Here is a 20,547-nt window from a genome sequence, read left to right on the forward strand (position 1 = left end):
CCTAACTGCCTCTGCCTGCCTGATCACCCCTAACTGCCTCTGCGGGCCTGATCACCCCTAACTGCCTCTGCCCGCCTGCCTGCCTGCCTGATCGAGCCCCCAACTGCTCTCCCCTGCCGGCCAGATCTCACCCCCAACTGCCTCTGCCTGCCTGATCACCCCTAACTGCCCTCCCTTGCCGGCCTGATCTCACCCCCAACTGCCCTCCCCTGCCAGCCTGTTTGCCCCCAACTGCCCTCCCCTGCCAGCCTGATCTCGCCCCCAAGGGACCTCCCCTGCCAGCCTTATCTCGCCCCTAACTGCCTCTGCCTGCCTGATCACCCCTAACTGCCCTCCCCTGAAGGCCTGATCTTGCCCCAACTGCCCTCCTCTGCTGGCCAATTTCTATGCCAGTCAGCGTCAAAAGCTCTGCCTCTGGCTCTTTATCATATAGATGTACCTCATGGTGGTGATTTGTTGTTGTCATTTTTGTTTTTTCAAGGGATATATAGCATAGTGCCTGGTATATAGTACATGATCAAAGCATGTTATCTGTTATAATTTGGCCCAAATTCCTGAAACAAGCCTCACTCTTAGTGAGCTTATGTAAATACCATTAGCTTTTTGGTTAGTTATGGTTTATAAAAGCAAAATATAAAAATTTTATTATCCTTTCAGGCTGAGAGGAACATTTTCAGACTTTAAAAAAAGTTAGTAAAATCTGACCAGTGGCTCTGTTGGCTGGAGCATCATCCTGTACCCCAGAAGGTTGTGGGTTCGATTACCAGTCAGGGCACATACCTAGGTTGCGGGTTTGATCCCCAGTCAGGGCATGTATAGGAGGCAACCAATCAATGTTTGCCTCTCATGTTGATGTTTCTCTCTCCCTCTCTCTCTTTCCTGTCTCTCCCTTCCTCTCTCTCTAAAATCAATAAACATAACCTCGCGTGAGGATAAACAAAAATCCGTTTTCAAAGCAAGTTCTGTTAGAAGCTTGATGTGTAAACCAATGAAGCTGCTTTGGCTGAGGCTTCAGGAGGCAGGAGCCTGGACAGCTGGCCTCACCCTCCCTCAGCCAGCGCCTGAGACACCTTGGGGAGCCCTGGGCTCCTGGAATAAAAACACCCACCATGTTCCAACACTCTCCCTAGTCTCTCCTATTATTTTTGTCTGAAGTTCACCTGGTGGGGGTCGGGGAGCAGGTGGAAGTGACTCATTCAAGATCGCCCCGACCTTGACAATAACAGAGTAGGCACTTAACTCCGCAGTTGTTCCCTTGGACCCTTTCCTACACTTCCATCACTGGAGGACCACCTGAATAATTTTTGTTTTTGCTAACTAGAGTACTATTTTATTTATTTATTATTTATTTATTTATTTATTTATTTATTTATTTATTTAACAATTACTTGGTGAATATAGTTTCTTGCAGTGATTTCTCTCTCTCTCTCTCACTCTAAGCCTTGTTATAAGCAATTGCACATTTGAGAATATATTTTTTGCCATACATTTAGACTAACAAATATGAAAATAAAAATATATATTTGTTCACATACCATTCAAAGTCCATTTAAGTGTGTACACACACACACACACACACACACACACGAGTATTTCCATAGTTTTTTCTTTTTTTTAAGTTGAAAGAAGGGGTGGAAGGAAGACACTGAACTACATAATCCTTTCACCCAAGGATATGTTTTTATTGATTTTTTAAAGAGGGATGAGAGGAGAAAGAGAGAGAGAGAGAGAGAGAGAGAGAGAGAGAGAGAAACATTGATGTGGGGGAGAAGCCTGGATCTGCTGGCTTCCATTTGAGCCTGACTCGGGGATGGAACCCACAACAGTCTGGTGCACAGAACAACGCTCCAACCAACTGAGCCACTCGGCCAGGGCCACACACTCTTTGAAACTGTTTCCCCATCCTCTAATTCAGTGTTTTACACACTGTGCGATGTTTGAATTTATCACTTTGAAGAACTTTTCTGTCGGTCTTTAACATGGACACTTTCCATTAAGAAAGTGTCATTCAGTCCAACCTCTGTAGTCACAATAAGATGCTGCAGGGCTCCTGTGGTGGGGAAGTGATTCGCAACTTGGAATGTTAATTGCACTTGCTCCTCAGCCCTGAGGCTCACTGTGCAGCAGGATCATTTCACAACAGGACACGCCCCGTCTTGTCTGGCTGGCTCTGGCTTTAGAAATTTTGAAAGAGAAAAAAGGTAAAGGATGATAAATGCTGATGGAAGGAGACTTGACTTTGGGTGGTGAACACAATACAATATACAGATGATGTATTTTAGAATTATACACCTGAACTCTATATAATTTTATTAACTAATGTTACCCCAATAAATTCAATAAAAAAAATTTAAAATAAATTTTAAAAAAGAAAAAATCATTTAAGTTTTGCCTAGAGTTAAGGTTAGTCTTTTTAAGGGTCGCTCCTCCCTCACCCCACTTCGGATAAAGCAACCTGTATAGACTGTACCAGATATGGAAATTTAATGCTTTTTTCCATCCTCTTCAAAGGTAAATTCTTGCAATGAACTTTTTCCATTTGGTTCATCTCCTATCATTGGCTGGTCACCTTAGATCTGACACAAACGTAATATAACCCAGGGCAGGTCAGCTGTACTTCTTCCTTTGCATTTCACATTCAGAACATCTAATATTTTTTTCCAGTTACACAAGTACCAGAGTCCCAATGTTTACAAAAGCCTTTCAGAAACTTCGGGAACACATTAGCTAGTCAAGCTGGCCTTCACAAATGGACCAAAAAGATAATCATTTTAAAAAGTATCATCAATACTCTAGTTGAAAGCACAGACTTGCGTTCTAGACAGACCTGAGTTTGAATCCTGACTGCACTTCCCATGAGACTTGAGGCAAGTTCGTTAACTCTCTGTGCTTCAATGTCTTCACTTATAATGTAAGGATACGAGCAGTATCTATCTCTCAGGTTTGCTTTGAGGGTTGAATGAGATCATGCACACAGAGTACTTAACACAGTGCTGGACACATAGAAAGCCCTCCAAAAATGCTATTGTTCTCATTATGACCCTCACGATTGCCACCATGCTGTCACACCAATTACCTGTGATAAGGTCGTTGTGACAGATTCCAGGGATTGACTGACCCATACAATATCCATTCCAACCCTTTCTAAGATCCACAGTGCCTGGACTCCTTTGTAGCTAGGATTCTGCAAAGAACCCAGGTTCTGCCAAACAGATGCACATGTGCCCCAGAAAGGTGACAATGATTCAAATAAAGTGGCAGCTGCATGTGGGCGGGTCCATCTTTTTGCAACATGAGGGTGGGGAAGCTTTGATAGAAGTTCCAGTGTCCAGCTTATAGCCATCACAGGTATTAAGTGGTGAGCAGCAGCAATGGGGGTTTCCACGAGAACAGTCCTGTTTATGGTTGGGCATTTCTCCTGGGATTGTTGTGGTTGTGTGGGAGCCTCGCCTGTTTCTCTGGCACTGCTGGAAAACCTCTGAGCTACCAAATACCCTGTTCCAATCCTGTTCTGTTAAAAGTAGCTACAGTGGATTCTTTTATCTGCCACTAAGAACCCAGTAATTATCAAAATGATCAATACAGTAATTATCAGACTAATCCTAATCACCATGTCAAAAGGTTTCTTTATTAAGTACTAGAGGCCTGGTGCACAGATTCGTGCACTGTTGGGGTCTCTCGCCTGGCCTGCATGGATCGGGCCAAAACCGGCTCTCTGACATCCCCTGACAGGTCCTGGATTGCAAGAAAGCAGTTCTCCAGTGACACACCCCGGAATCAGGCTCCCTCCTCTCTGGGTCCGGGTGCGGGTGAAGCAGATTCTGGCTGACAGTGCCCCAGCAGCAACGAGGAATCGGGCTCCCTCCTCTACTAGTCAGAGCATCTGCCTCCTGGTGGTCATTGCACGTCATAACTACCAGGTGAACGATGTTACGGTCAGATGGTCGCTTAGGCTTTTTATATAGATAGACAGATATTTAGGCTACTAAGCGATAAAGAACAACATGTATAAAAACCTAGTCCTTACCTTCAAAATGCATTTATCCTAAAAGATGCCACATGAAGGGAAACTTTTTTTAAAAAAAAGCTTAATTTTCTTTGGCAGTCAAAAGCCTTTTGTGAGGAACTCACAGAATGAACTGATTAAACTACTTGGAGCTTTACAGAAAAGAATTTTCACTTGGGTCTTTATGGAAGATGACAGGTGAGCCCACCTGGCAGTGTTCTCTATAAATTATAATAGGAGGGTTGAAAGGTGTGCCAGAAAGCCAGTTAATGTGTGTAAGTCCTTGGCTCAGTATGTTGTATATGGTCATTAACGTACTCACTTCTAGGATGGCACCCAGGAGTGTGCTCAATTACAATGATGAGAATGCCTTGAAAGAAGTAATTAACAAGAGCATGGAGATCTATCTCCAGACAGATTTTGAATGAATGAAAAATGACGGTGTGATGGGTACAGGCCTGGGTCAAGTGCAGTTTCAGTTTTACCAGGGCTCTCATCTGTCTCTGTTCATGTTGTGTTTTGTGTGTTTTTTTTGTTTTTATCAAAATGTCAAATTCTTGCTCCCTACAAATACTGCTCTTATGGCATATTCTCTGAGTGACTGTGGCCCCATTGACAACTTCCTTGTCATTTTAATTTAATATCTAATATTCCATTCCCTCCCTTTATCTCCTCCTGGCAAAATGAAATGATCTCCTCAGAGAAGATCAGGTAACTTCCCACAATAGTAAATGAATAGGCAGAACTGTCAGGTGTTAAGATGCTTGTTTTCCTCAAGAAAAGCACACTCTCTTCTACCTTTCCGTTCTGGAGGTCAGAAATCTGAAATCAGTGTCATTAGGATTTAGCCAAGTGTCCTGTCTGCAGGACTGGTTCCTTCTGCAGGCTTCCGGGTGGAATCCCATTCCCTTGCCCTTTTCAGTTTTCCAGGCCACCTGCACTCCTTGCCACCTGGCCCCTTTCTCACATCACTTCAACTTCTTGTTTCCATGGTCACAGCTCCTACTACTGACTCTGACCCTCCTGCTTCCTTCTAATGAGGACCCTTGGGATTGCATTGGGCCCACTTAGATAATCCAGTCTATCTCAAAATATTTAATTTTTTAAATTGATTTTTGAAAGAGAGAGAAACATCGATCAGTTGCCTCCCCTATATACCTGGAAAGGAGATCGAACCTGCAACTTGGGTATGTGTCCTGATTGGGAATAAACCCAAGACCTTTGGGTGTATAGGACAGTGCTCCAACCAATTGAGCCACACTGGCCAGGGCTCAACACCTTTCATTTAATCACATCTTCAAAATCCTTTTTGCCCTATAAAGTAACAATCACAGGTTCTGGGTATTAGGATATAGACATATAGGAGGGAGGGCTTATTCAGTCTACCACGAATAGCAAGAAACAGAGTTCTCGTCAGGTTATCTCAGTCAGTGGGGCTTGCTATATGGTTACAAAGAGAAGTAAGTGAGAAAATAGGAAATCAAGAAAACCAGCTGGCATTTGAGATACAACACAGGTACCTGCTTATCTAAACGAATAGGCAGAACTGGTAAGTGCTTAAGTTACTTGTTTTCTGTCTTCCTCAGTTGTCGGCTTATCTCGCTGGCCTCTCCGCAGCGGGTACCTTTTGCTTGAGACTCTAGACTCCAACCTGCATCAAGACTGTCTCTACCGCCTCTTTTTTCTGACTGTTTGCCTCAATATCTCCAGCAGTTCAACTGAGTCAGCCAGACACCAACCTGCAGAAGGTGCTCCTTTTCTGACAAACTTGTATCAGGACATCTCATGGGCTGCTGTCTGGCCTACAGAGGATAGCTTTTGAATCAGGTGTCAATCCTTGGTCCAAACAACTTTGGTCAAAACATGGGCCCAGATACACAGGAACCACAGACATTTTTCTCTGAAAGGGGATGAGAGGTGGCAGGAGATTTCAGAAATTGTTAGACTTCTCTCCAAAAACAATGTCAGTGACCTCAGGGTTTGGGCAATCATTGTTTGCTTCCTGATTTTAAAAACTGGTATGTTTAGCCCGGCCGGTGTGGCTCAGCAGTTGAGCACCAATCCATGAACTAAGAGGTCAAGGCACATGCACAGTTGCAGGCTCGACCCCAGGAAGAAGCATGCAGGACGCAGCCAATCAATGATGTTTCTCTCTCATTGATGTTTCTTTCTGTCCCTCTCTCTTCCTATATCTCTAAAAATCAATAAAAACATTTTTTTTAAAAAAACAAAACTGGTATGATTATGGGTGCTTGTTCAAATGGGCTTTAGTTACCATTTACAAAGTGTTCTTAAGATGTCCTAAGAAGATAAGGAACATGCAGGAGATGACCCAGCTAGCAAGTGGCAGCCAAGATTTGAACTCAAGCCTGTACTCTCACTTACCATGTGCAGCGTATTTCAGACTGTAGTCATCTAGGTATCCCGACAACACTTGGAAATGGACTTGGGACTTTGCATTCCAAACATGTACAGTCAATGCTTGGTTGCAAGCAGCAGGAAACAACTCTGGTTACTGTAAACAGAAAGGAGATTATAAAGCTACCAAGAATTTGGAGAACCAAACAAAATTAAGATAGGGGCCTACGGAGAAGAACACAAGATAATCATCTTTTAGCAAAAACAATCCAATCTGGGTTCCTCAGTCAGATCCTTCTAATATACAGGGATCCTAACTTTTCTTTTCTTTTTCTTTTTTTTTAAATATATTTTTATTGATTTCAGAGAGGAAGGGAGAGAGAGAGAGATAGAAACATCAATGATGAGAGAGAATCATTGATTGGCTGCCTCCTGCACGCCCCCTACTAGGGATCGAGCTTGCAACCCAGGCATGTGCCCTTGAGGGGAATCGAACCCGGGACCCTTCAGTCTGCAGTCTGATGCTCTATCCACTGAGCCAAACCTGCTGGGGCCAGGGATCCTAACTTTTCATTCATTTTTGCCTCATTTACTCACAATTTAAAGTTCCATGCAAGAGCATCTGATTGGCCAGCCTAAGTCATTTGCCTTTGTCCTAATTAAGGACATTTGCCCTTGTCCTAAGAGGTTAGTCTCTAGATCTTCCTACTTCCCTAGTGGAAGGTGAGGCTTGCTTTGATTCACACAGTGGGAAGTTCCCCCAAATAGAGGGAAGGCTTAGAAGCTAAGCAGTCGCAAACTTGACAAACGTCCTCTATCATGGGTGAATTAATTCAGGCCTACTATAATGACTGAATCACAATTTATGTTATATGTTAGTTCCCTTGCTGATATTAGAAAAACTCCAGAAATACATTTACAAGTCACCACAGTTTATACATATGATTTCATTTTATTTTGGTTTTTAGACGGTGATATTTTCTTTTCATTTTTTTATTTAATTTATTGTGGTGACATTGGTTAATAAAATTATATAGGTTTCAGGTATGAAATTCTATAAAACATCTTCTAGAACAGTGGTTCTCGACCTTCCTAATGCCACGACCCTTTAATACAGTTCCTCATGTTGTGGTGACCCCCAACCATAAAATTATTTTCGTTGCTACTTCATAACTGTAATTTTGCTACTGTTATGAATCGTAATGTAAATATCTGATATACTATATGTGTTTTCCGATGGTCTTATGCGACCCCTGTGAAAGGGTCGTTCGACCCCCAGAGGGGTCGTGACCCACAGGTTGAGAACCGCTGATCGAGAAGGTGACATTTTCTAACTGACCTGGGGTCCTCCCTAATCGAGAGCCTACAGCCTCCTGCACTTGATTAAAAGAGCCCATTCATAAAACTGTCCAGGCTCCAAGCTGGAGAGAACCATTCCCACCTGAATGGGGGCGTCCAAATTCAGTGGTAAAGAGTTGCCTTTTAATTGTTGTTAGGTAAACTGTCATTATAACACAGCACAGCATGGGCTCTTCCTGCCTCTTGGGATTTCAGTGCACCTGGCCTTCCTGCTACGCACCTGCCAGATCTGTGTTTACCTTCCGCCTAAATCGTGTGAAGGCCAAAAGGGGCAATGTGAGTGCAGCTGGGCCAGCTGTGTCTGGGGACCATGGTAGTTCCATGTTTTGTGTCCCAGTGGAGGCTGTAGTGGCTTGAGAGATGGGGAGGGACAGGGGACTCATTGGCTACTGCAGGCCTCCTCATGTGAACCTAGAAGTAGAAGTAGGGGCTGACTAGCAGCTCATTTGATGAAAAAGGACATGGACCCATTCCCAAAGCCTGCTCCCAATATCCTCATCGGACTCTCTGTGTTTCTTTCCTTCCCTTCCCTTCCCTTCCCTTCCCTTCCCTTCCCTTCCCTTCCCTTCCCTTTCCTTTCTTTTCTCTTTTCCTTTCTCTTTTCCTTTCTTCTTTCTTTCTTCTTCCTTTCTTTCTCTTTCTTCTTCTTCTTCTCTCTCTCTCTCTCTTCTTTCTTTCTTTCTCTCTTTCTTCTTTCTTTCTTTCTTTCTTTCTTTCTTTCTTTCTTAAATAAAATGTTTTGAGGTCTCAGCAAAACTTGAAAATGGCTATAATAAGACACCTACATTACAGCTATCCCAGCTCTCTATAACACATATGACCAAGCTTAAAAAGACACTCAAGGTCAGAAGATACCAGACTTGGCAACACCCACCACCTTGGCTTAACCTGCCCTCACAGTGGCTCCCCAGTGACAGGGGCACTTTTCTGTAATCCTTGCCTGCAGTTTCTGAACACACTGTCATGGAACCTCTTTCTCAGAATCATGCATGTCTTAAAAATCATGTCTAAAAACAGCCTCACCACCTGAGAGAGAGCCCTGACATTTGAGTGAGGACCCCAGTGCTAGAAAAATCTGAAAAAAAGTTGAGAGACACCATCAAATAAATGCCGTCAGGTGCTTTAAGAAACATCCAAAGTGTTCCCTGCCCTCTTCTGAGGGCTGACATTAAGACAGAAACATATGGGCTGTGGCACCAGAGAGTTTTCATGAGAATCATGACTGCTTATTACACACTAGAGGCCTGGTGCACGAATTTGTGCACGGGTGCTATCCGGCCCGGCCCAGCCCAATCAGGGCCTATTGGGCTGGGCTGGCCGGGGGGGAGGGGCCACGGGTGGTTAGTTGGCCGGCCCCACTCCCTGATCGAACTCCCAGTTGAGGGGACAATTTGCATATTAGCCTTTTATTATATAAACCCCCGTTTCCTCATCAGCAAAGTGAAAGGTCATAATAATGCCTGACTCGTAAAGGTGTGAGCATTGGAGGAATCACAGTTTCCTGGCACATTGTAGGTATTCACTCTGGATATGCCCAGTTCCTTGGGCTGCTCATTGCTACTGGAAATACTTCTACCAGGAAATCAAGGTGGCATGGCTATCAAACTGATTTGTTTGTCAGGTTATATCTGGTGCCCAAGCATAGGAAACTGGTCCACCATGTGTAGAACAGCAGTTTGGAGACCTGGGACCACTTGCACCCTGTGTACTTGAATGTTTGTGTGGCCAACAGCTCAGAAGGGAACTGCAAATCCATGTCATATCCTGCTGAGCCTACCACAGCTCTGTCAGAAGGAAGAATTGGGTCTCTACAGCAAAGTACAAAGCCCAAGGAACTGTCCCAGAATACCAGCAGCCAGTTCCATAAGCAATCCCAGGAGGTGCAAAGGACCTGCCCATCTTCATAGAGTTCCTTTGCCCCTAATATAGCTGCATTGCAGAGCCAGTTCCCCAAATACAGGTTGTTTTCCCATATTTCTGTAAGGGAGGCTTCTTCTGCCTGGATATCCTTCCTGTGCATAATGCATCATTAAGGGCAGGACATCACTGGAGTTGTGTAGTGTACAACATGCACAAACACACACAGCAGCCGTGGGTAAAAGAATGGACTCTGGAGTGTGAAAAATCTGAGTCTAAATCTCACTTCTGCCATTTATTCCCAGTCAAACCGTGAGCAAACTGACCTTTCTAAATCTCACTTTTCTCATTTGTGAGGTTGGAATAACTACAGCAGCTCTCTCTTAGTGGTGTTGTGAAGAGTCAAATAAAATAATATGCAAAGATTTTAACAGTACCTGGCACATAGAAGATGCTTAAGAAAACTATAACAATATTTAATAACCATTAATAATAATTATCATTGTTCATAGCTAACTTTTACTCTACTTTTAAAATCAGCCCATATGCTTCCTCTCCTAGAAAACTTTTCAATTCTCCCTCAGGCTGGGTCAAATGCCTCTTCCATGTGCTCCCATCTGCCCTTGTGCTGCCTCGAATATTGCTGAGCTTCCTCCTGAACTGTGACCTCTGGATGTCAGTGTGGGACTGTGTCTTTCACTTTAGGATCACCAGAACCTAGAACAATGCCTGGCACATACTAGGTACCGAATGAATGAATGAATGAATGAATGAATAAATAAATGCTGCTTTTACTGGAACCAAAGGAGAAGCTTGCTCTTCTTATTTTCTGTGAGAAGCCAGTGATAGAGGAAAGAGGCAGAGAGACGGCAAAGGAGAGCATGAACTGGACATTTGCCAAAGGCAGGTCAGCCCCTTCCTGTGGTCATTTTTTTGGGTAGAAGGAAAACTAAGTGAAACCTTGTACCAAGCTGGGCCTACGAAGATAAACAAGCCAAGTGTTCCACCTAGACAATGGCCCGATTCTCCCTGACCGAGGAAGGTGGGAGCTGTGGGGAACCAGACAAACATACCCTTCCAATTTCCTTCCGTCTGTGCTCAGCTCCTGCAGAGCATCACAGCCCACACCCCCCTCGTGGCCTTTCCTTCATAAAAGGCGTCTTCAAATCCGAGACAGCCTCTTAGATCTGTGAAGGCTGGTTGGAGCTGCAGTGAGTCTGAATCACTCCTCACCACAATGGTCTCAGAATGACAGAGGGTTTCTGTGTCCAGGGTGTGTTCTAAAGTGCTTTTTTGTGTGTGTGGCACAGTTTGCTTCCACATAGCCCCGGCCAACCAGGAACTGAAATTAGCAGTTTGTGTAGATCAAATTATTGAACTTCAAAACACCCATGAAAATTTGTGAAAGCAAAACAACAGCAGAAGCACAAAGCTGCAGGAGATGTGGTTTAACAGGAGCACGTGTGACAAATGACTTAGCTGTCCAGATGCCTTGTAGGCCCAGCGTGAGTCAGCCAAAGGATGTGGGTGCCAAAAAAACCTCAGGCAGGCTGGACCCAGTGGAGCTTCCAGAAAAAGAAAGGTGATGGCTGACTCTGATCTACACCAGGCAGACCACCCTGGAAGAGGTTTGGCTCTGTCTGCACACCCCATCGTGTGAGAGGGAAGGGTGTGTCCTGAGTGGAGTTACCAAGATTAGGGGTGGAGTGGGGGGGGGGGGCAGGAGAAGGACTCAAAACTGTGTCAACTTGGAGGAGGAAGAAGATGAGTGACCTGGAGAATGAAGGGCATAGGTGGAGGGGTTCTGGGGCCTGCTGCCTGTGACTTCTGCTTGGAAGGCCTTCCCCTTCTGTCTGCCTAGTGAACTCCTATTCATCCCTTAGGCCTCAGTTCCTGCCACCTCTTCCAAGAAGCCTTCCTTCATCTCTCGAAGTAGAGCCAGCCATGCCTCCATTGGGACCTCCTCCTCTTGAACCTGGGAGTCACGTCCCTTTATTTCAGCACTGCTCACCTGGAGTGGCATTGGCTGGAGTCTATCCTACTGTCCAACCCTGGTGCCTGCACAGTGACTGTTCCTCTGCTAATGTCTGATTAAATATTTGCCATGAAAAATGTTGCCAACCATCTTGACCACGAGAAAGAGAGATGATATTTTTTTCTATGTGGCTCGAAAAGACGGAACTGGAACAGGGAGTGGAAATTATGAGAGGTGGATTTCAGCTCAAAATTAGGAAGTGCTTTATAATAATAATGATGATGGCTTTGTTGAGCGTTTTGGCCATTTGTTGCTGCATAACAAGTTACTCAGCCTAAAACAATAAACATGCGTTCTCTCGCATAGTTCACGTGGGTCAGGAATTCGGGAGCAGCTTAGAAGAGTGGTCCTGGCTTGGAATCTCTCAGGAGGTTGTAGTCAAGATGCCACCTGACGCTGCCATCATCTGAAGGAGTCGTTGGGTCTAGAGCAGTGGTACTCAACCTTCTGGCCCTTTAAATACAGCTCCTCATGTTGTGACCCAACCATAACATTATTTTCGTTGCTACTTCATTACTGTAATGTTGCTACTGTTATGAATCGTAATGTAAATATCTGATATACAGATGGTCTTAGGCGACCCCTGTGAAAGGGTCGTTCAACCGCCAAAAGGGTCGTGACCCACAGGTTGAGAACCGCTGGTCTAGAGGATCACTTCAGGATGGCTCATTCACATGGCTCAGGGCAGGAGGCCTCTCCATAGCGTATTTAAGTAACCACACAATGTGGTAGCTGGCTTCCACCAGACCAGGTGACCTAAGAAAGAGAACAAGGAGGAGGCGCCGTGTCTTCTATGACCTAGCCTCAGAAGTCACAGCCTATTACTTCCATAATTCTCAGTGTGGGAAGAGACTACATATAGGCATGAATACTAGGTGGTGAGAATCACTGTGGTCACCTGGGAAGTTGGCTACTAAATTGTGGACCAGGAATTGTGAGAAGTGTTTAACACCAGGTCTCTCACAACCACCTTAAGAGGATGGTGTTTTTTATTGCCTCCATTTTACTTTATTTACTTATTACAAAAAGTTTTTTGGCTTTCAAATTATTTTAATCTTTATCACAGAAACAATATATGCATTACTGTCCAGGTTGCCTATTGTATCTTAAAGTTTATTTAATGGACATCTGGGTGTCCATGTAAATGCTACAGTTACAGCTGATGGTGTATTTTCAAATTTCCATTTTATGGATAAGGACACTGAAGCACAGAGATGTCAATTAGCTTGTCCATGGTCACATACCTGGAAATCTCTCAGCTTTGGTTTGAACCTAAAAACCCAAAGTCATTACACTTCGTGCTATATTACACTGCACTAAGCTGCCTCTTGGATACCCACTAGGCAGGGATACTGGAGGAGCGGTACTCAATCCTGGCTGCACAATCAACATCAGCTGGGCAGCTTTTGCAAATTCTTGATGCCTGAGCCCGACCCCCAGGGATTCTGATCTAATTGTCCAGAGTTTGATTCTATTATGTAGAATCATAGAGAAAGAGCCAGAACTGGTTTGGGGTCAGATCGTGCCTTCCCTGAGGTTCTCTGCAAATATTACATGTTACCACCTGGGTGAAATGAAACATATTTTATTACTAAGTATCTACAGACTCAAAAATAACATGCTGATGAATTCCTAATTGTTATCTTTGGCCCCTTGGAGGTAATGTCGACTTGAAAGGCAAGTAGATGTTGAAGAGGCTGAGAAGGAGGTGTATTACAGCTAGAAGGAAATCTTCAGGAGACACCTAATGCCAGGGTAAAATTTCAGGAATAGAAATGATTAACGAGAGGGTTTTTACAGAAGTCCTGTCTAACTCACAGGATTTGAGGAGGAAGATCAAAATAGGGTAAGGTATGTGAAAACAACTTGCAAAGTAGTATTAAAATAAAAGACGTCATAATTATTATTTTAAAGGGAAATTTTCCAAGTGATTCCAGCACAGAATTAAAAAAAAATCTTTAAATGATTTTATTATTTTTACTGTGAAATATTTAATAAGATATAAGAAGTGTTTTGATTTGTAGGAAAAGATGAGCCCCCAAATTGTGCTCTTAAGTGCCATGGTTCGTGTCTATTATTTATTTATTTATATGTTAAACTTCAGAGTATGTGTAATAACCTGTCTGTGGTGCAATGCTATCGATTTCCCTGCATTAGAAGCTGAATTAAATGTGCATTACTCTGGGGTTAGTCACCACGAAGGAAGCTTAAAAAGTTTTGAGGGAAAATAAGTGAAGACCATTATGGCGCTTTAGGCCTCATCTCCCGTCGATCCCTATCACCCTGGGGAAGTACTGCAATTCAGTCGCATGTATATCCTTGCCTTAATGCTTCCTCTAATGGTAGCTAATGGCAACTTGGCTACATCCCTTGCTTTATAAAGAAACAGCTGCTTTCTCCAACCACGTCTCAGACATATCCTAGAAAAGGGTGGTGTTTCTGAGTATATTCTGTATAAAATACAAAAATTCCTTGGTGAGCCTTTTTTGCTTCATGTTTTCACTAGTTTATTCATTCATTCAACTAATATTTATTGACTACTTACACTGTTCTCAGCATTTTGCCAAGTTGTAATTTTTATCATCAAATTACAGTACTTGGAAGAGAATCACTATTCCCTTGTTGTCCTTGGAGAATCTTGAGATACTGGGAGAGTAAAGAGGGGAATCTGGATTGAATTCCCATCTCCATGGCCTTGCAGCTGGGCAGCCTTGATCAAGTTATTTTTTGGAAATATTTGGGCTTTTCTTTGTGGCCTAATATATGATTAATATTATAAATGTAATACATATGTCTGAAGAAAATGACACTGTGTGTAGGGTAAATATGTGGTATAGAGACATTAAATCTCTGTAATAAATTATTTATTATAATTTTTTATATTCTTATATATTTTCCTTTATCTTTCAAATAAAACATGTGACCAGACTGCATTTTGGTCTTGTTTAAATTAATTTTACCTGATACTCTGTTTTACTACTATCTTCAGATCTTGAATGTTTTCCTTCCTTGGTCCTCTGATTACTACTCCTATTTCATTGGTTCTGTGCCTTCCATCTGGGATTCCTATTAGAGGTCCCTTTTGTCACAATTCCAAAATTCTAACATCTCTGAAAACTAAAAATGTTCTTATAAGCTGACAACACTTATTTGGCATGACATGATGTGAGTCTATTTATCATCGTTCTTTCTTTCAGTGTCTTACTGCAGAAATTAATTTTTTTTATTACAGAGTGCTGCCCTCGACCTTGCTGGGGGGTGTATATAATATCAGTGTATGCATCACATCTTCTCTCTAAAATCCCACAAATGTTGCCCTGGCTAGATAGCGCAATTGCCACAGCGGTTCTCAACCTGTGGGTCGCGACCCCTTTGGCGGTCAAACGACCCTTTCACAGGGGTCGCCTAAGACCATCCTGCATATAAGATATTTACATTATGATTCATAACAGTAACAAAATTACAGTTATGAAGTAGCAATGAAAAAATTTTATGGTTGGGGTCACAACATGAGGAACTATATTTAAAGGGCCAGAAGGTTGAGAACCACTGGGTTAAAACATTGTCTCAATAAGCAAAAGTTGTGGGTTTGATCTCTGGGTCAGGGCACATACAAGAACCAACCAATGGATGCATGAATAAGTGGAACAACAAGTCTCTCTCTCTCCTTTCCTCTCTTTCTCAAATCAATAAATTAAAACATTTAAAATGAAATAAAAATCCCCCAAATGCTGAACCCTGAAGCACATCTGACTCCAAGCGTTTTGTAGAAAGGATGGATGGCCTGCATGGCTATCCTGGACCTCCCGAGCGGGTCCTCCACATCACTCCTGGTTTTGTTGTTTTCATATTTATCCTCTGAGTTCTAGGCGAATTTCTTAAGTTTGTCTTCTTCACTAAATTAATTTCTGGCAGCTCTGCCCCCATTGTGGTTTTGCTTTTGGCATTTGCAGTTTCCTTCTCCATGAAAATATTTCCTGATCTTGGAGGATCCCTTCTTACGACTTCGTGCTCTGTCCTGGCCAGCTTCAACGGGAAGCTCTGTTTGCCAGATCCCTCTCACATGCTAGAGACAGAAACCCAGCTGGAAGTGGCTTGAGGGGAGAAAGGACTTTATTGGAAAGACACTGACAGACTTAAGGGAGAGACTTAGGAGCTAGGACATCTCCAGGGACCTCAGAGAGAGAAGAACCAGAAACGTCATGCTGCCAGGTCATATTCTCCCTCCCTCTCCTCCCCCCAACCCCTCGACCCTTAGCCTCACTGGCTTCATCTTCTCTATTGCAGTTAAATTTTAGCCTCCTGGTTAGAAACATGAACACCAGTCACACCAAATTCACACCCTTTCAGCTCTGTAACCGAAGAGGTGACAGACTTTCTCTCTCTGGCTTCAGGGAAACATTTCAAGGATAAACCTATTGGTCTAGCCTGGGTCTCATTCCCAGACCTGTGTCCATAGGATGAGGTCAATTATCAAAAGAGGTGAGAGGGGGATCAATGATTCTCTCTCATCCTTGATGTTTCTATCTCTCTCTTCCTCTCCCTTCCTCTCTGAAATCAATAAAAATGTTAAAAAAGAAGAGGTGAGGGCGGGATGCTGAGCAGAGTAAACAATACCATCCACTTCATACATTTCTAAAATGTTCAAATTTACTTCAAATTGGAGAAATCCTCCTGATTCTCTAGGGAGGTTCTCTTCTTTTGGCTTGCAGTGTCTTCTCATAGATACAGTGATGTCTGTTTGCTCATTTTTTAAAATATATTTTTTATTGATTTCAGAGAGGAAGGGAGAGAGAGAGAGAGAGAGATCAATGATGATGTTTCCTGCGCGCCCCCTACTGGGGATCGAGCCCGCAAGCCGGGCATATGCCCTTGACTAAAATTGAACTCGGGACACTTGAGTCCGCAGGCCTACACTCTATCCACTGAGCCAAACCAGCTAGAGTTCCATTGCTTTTTAGAGAGAGTGGAAATGAGAGAGAGAGAAAGAGAGAGAGAGAGAGAGAGAGAGAGAGAGAGAGAAGAGAGATCAATCAATTGACTGCCTCCTGCATGTGCCCTGACCGGGGTCAAGGATCAAACATGCAGCCCAGATACATGCCCTTGACCGGGAATCAAACCCGAGACCCACACTCTACTGAGCCACACAGGCCAGGGCCTGTTTGCTCATTTGGGAGAAGGCCCCACTGGGTGGATGTCCAGGTGTATGCCTGGGGCAACCGTCTGCTCCGAGAGAAAGCCCTGCGGTAGTGGCATCCTGCTTGTGTCTGCCCTCCCTCATCCTCCACAATAGGAAAGAAAAGAATGCTGCCAGAATGTGCCTCCCACCATCCCAAAAGCATTTCAATGGTACCCTTTACTGAGTGTCTGTTAGGTTTCTCTTTGCTACAAGTAACCAAAATCTCACGCAAACTGGTTTTAAGAGGACTTTTTATTGTGAAGAAGGCCAACAAAATCACATAACAAACAAAAAAATATTGGAGTGGGGAATTTTTTGCCACTTTCTTTAAAGGATTTCTGAATATATGTCTTGTTCATTTGGGGTTATTTTATTTGGTATTTAAGGGATAAAATTGAGACTCCCTTCATGATAAATACATAAATTAGTATTTTTTTACGGATAAAATAAACTAGTGTAACTTCCACCATTAAGATCTGGTATATTTAGCCCTGACCAGTTTGGCTCAGTGGATAGAGCATCGGCCTTCGGACTGAAGGGTCCCAGGTTTGATTCCAGTCAAGGGCATGTACCTTGGTTGCGGGCACATCCCCAGTAGGGGGTGTGCAGGAGGCAGCTGATCGATGTTTCTCTCTCATCAATGTTTCTAACTCTCTATCCCTCTCCCTTTCTCTCTGTAAAAAATCAATAAAATATATTTATTAAAATAAAATACTGTTAGTATTAAACATTTTTTTTTAAAAAGATCTGGTATATTTAATATCATGTGAGAAACTAAACACCATCCCTCCTCTTGGCCTGTTGTACCAGGTACTGTGCTAAGGATTTGTATACACAGCCTCATTAATTCTCAAACAACTCTCTGGGAAGGTATCAGTTATGATTCCTGTTTTATAGCTGAGAACACTGAGGCTCAGAGATGTTAAGTAACTTACCTAAGCTCACACAGCTAGTAAGTAGCCACTAATTATATAGCTCCAAAGCTTATGTTCTTTCACGTATGATACTCTACTAATCTAGAAAATGTTATGCATTTGGGCCTTTTAAAATGTGGAAGAAATTTACTAGATATTTCAGTGGTCATTGAGCTTTCTGATCTAGATACGCCTCAAAGGGGAGACCTGGAACTTATAGCTGGAGAAGCACCAGAGACCTCTGGATATCTCTCTTGGGTCCCCAGTGCCTTTGCAGGAATACTAGCGGAGTTAGTCCTTAAAAGGAGCAATCCTTTTAACCCGGGGCTGAAATAGTCAGCTGAAATTTCCTCTGGGATTGCAAACTAATTTTAACAAAACATAATCAGGAAGAGGAATCTGCAACTAAAAAAAGAGCTTTGGTGAAAATTAATTCTTTTCTTTGTTACTTTACATATATCATCAAACAGTGACTGAAACCCGGCTGGTGTGGTTCAGTGGTTGAGCATTGACCTATGAACTGGGAGGTCATGGTTTGATTCCCAGTCCAGGCACATGCCCAGGTTGTAGGCTCAGTCCCCATTGTGGGATTTACAGGGAGCAACCAATCGATGATTCTCTCATGATTCTCTCATATGATTGATGTTTCTGTCTCTCCCTCCCCCTTCCTCTCTGAAATCAATTTAAAAAATATAGATATATACAAACAGTGACTGAAGATAATTATGGAATTATGGGATATGGGAGATGAAGATAATTATGACCTTGCTCAAATAATCCTAATTTTTTTTCTTGGTTATCAACCACTCTGTTTATGTTTCCTTTTTATTTTTTTAAGAAGACACATTATTTCTTTTTTATTTCTTTTTATTTTCTTTTTTATTGATTTCAGAGACTAAGGGAGAGGGAGAGATAAATAGAAACATCAATGATGAGAGAGAACCATTGATCAGCTGCCTCCTGCACACCCCGTACTGGGGATCTAGCCCACAACCTGGTCATGTGCCCTTGACCGGAATTGAACCCGGGACCCTTCAGTCAGCAAGCTGACGCTCTATCCACTGAGCCAAACCTGCTAGGGCTCTGTTTCTATTTTTAATAACGATGGTTCTTTATAGATAATCCAAAGATTATCCATCCAATGGAGTTCATCATTGTTTGCAAATCTGTGTTTTATTGGGAGAGAATACATTTCTAGGTGCTGGTCCTAAATATGCCACTATGTAACTGAGTGACCTTGGATGAATCACATAAACCCATTGGGCCTTACTTTCTTCATCTCTAAAATGAGGGATTTAGATGACACACTTTGTGAACTTCAATTCTAAAATTCTAATTTTGCTGGTTGCTTTGAAGGACCTCAGAGCCATGCAATCTCAAGTATCCCCAGCAGAGGTCAGAAGAAGTCACTAAAAACTGAGTTTCACATTAATCCCAGTTACCCGAGTACTGATAAATACTACAGTTTTATGGCACTCCCTATCCTCCATGTTATTTAGCTGATTGTTAACATTGGCCCAGGCATAAAGGCAGGTATTGTTCTTTAAAATTTAAAGCATAGGTGCATTGCCTGCTTTGGGTCTCTTTGCCAAGTGTAAATCATTTCCCATTGGTTAATGCCTGGTGAACAGAGGTAAATTACTTGACAGTATGTGATCAAAGGGTTAGGGAAGGATTTATACTTAGAGTCCATGTAAATGATAAACTTGCTACAGAAAGTTCCATTTCATCAAAACTCTTTATAACAAATGAAACCTTACCTAATAACCTATTTATTTTGAAATATGTTTACCTCAGCAAAATTTTTTCTTTTTATTGTTCTCTCCCCAGCTTTATTGAGACATAATTGGCATATAACCTTGTGTAATTTTAGGAGATACACCTTAATAATATACATATGCATTGCGATTGATTATCACAATGAGGTTAATGAATATATCCATCACCTCACATAGCTAAAATTTGAAAAAGTCTTGTCATAATGGGGTTTAAGAAATCTTTTTCTTTCACTTCTGGTTTTATCATTAAAAAAGCATTTGGGAAAGACACCATTACAGAGATAGAAACTTCCAATAAAAATTTAAATGCCAAGTCATGTCAGAGGAATGGCAGCAGAAGGGCGTATCTTTTCCTCTCCCCCTGACATTTCAACAAGTTAACCAAACCTCTCCTGCAGAGCCAAAGCTTGTGCTGGGTCTTCAGCACCCTGCTTAGCAGTAAACCATTCCTCCCAGTGCTCCACTTATGGCCTATGGATCTTTATTTTTTAATCTAATACAGCACTTAACTTTTCTTTAATACAGCACTTAGTTCACTGATTGTCGTTGCCGTTTTCCCCTGCCATGACAAGCTCCTCCAGGACAACGTCTGTGCCCATCGCTCCCACCATCATAGACTCATGACCCCGCAGGGAGGATAGACTGGGCTATGAGGAGAGGAGAGAGCAAGGGGGCAAGAAGAGCTGGGAGACTGACTCATGTCCTTCAGGAGAGAGAAGCTAGGTCATGCTGCGCTTCTATATAAGCTATATACAGGATGTCCTCCCAAAAATGTAGACACACTTTAACAGCTGGTAGCTCAGTTTTGAAATAAAGTGTACTTTAATAAACACTGCCTTTGTAATTATTCAGAGTGTGTGTACACTTTTTTGGGGACACCCTATATATAAGCAGTGAAGCAATTAAAGGCAGGCTGTGGTGGGAGGGGAGGGGTGGACTCCAGGAAAGGTCAGAGGGGGGCTAGCAGAGGGGATGACTGAACAGAACACTCCAGATCAGACAAAGCATGCATGGCCTGCTGGGAATGAGAATCAAGTAGGGACCAGGCAGGACAGGCAGAA

The 20,547-nt window shown here is 42.8% G+C and overlaps 1 long non-coding RNA gene across 1 annotated transcript in view; it reads right to left on the bottom strand.

Moving 5' to 3' along the window:
- The window catches only part of LOC102421784, a 74,767-nt gene that overhangs the window by 1,267 nt on the left and 52,953 nt on the right, over positions 1–20,547 (bottom strand). The window contains exons 3-4 of the long non-coding RNA XR_001349560.2: positions 6,392–6,521; positions 2,019–2,174 (exon numbers count right to left, since the gene is read on the bottom strand). This is a non-coding gene — a long non-coding RNA (uncharacterized LOC102421784). The remainder of the gene's footprint in view (positions 1–2,018; positions 2,175–6,391; positions 6,522–20,547) is intronic.

Source organism: Myotis lucifugus, unplaced genomic scaffold (assembly GCF_000147115.1).
Source record: "Myotis lucifugus unplaced genomic scaffold, Myoluc2.0 scaffold_157, whole genome shotgun sequence".
Classification (NCBI taxonomy): domain Eukaryota; kingdom Metazoa; phylum Chordata; class Mammalia; order Chiroptera; family Vespertilionidae; genus Myotis; species Myotis lucifugus.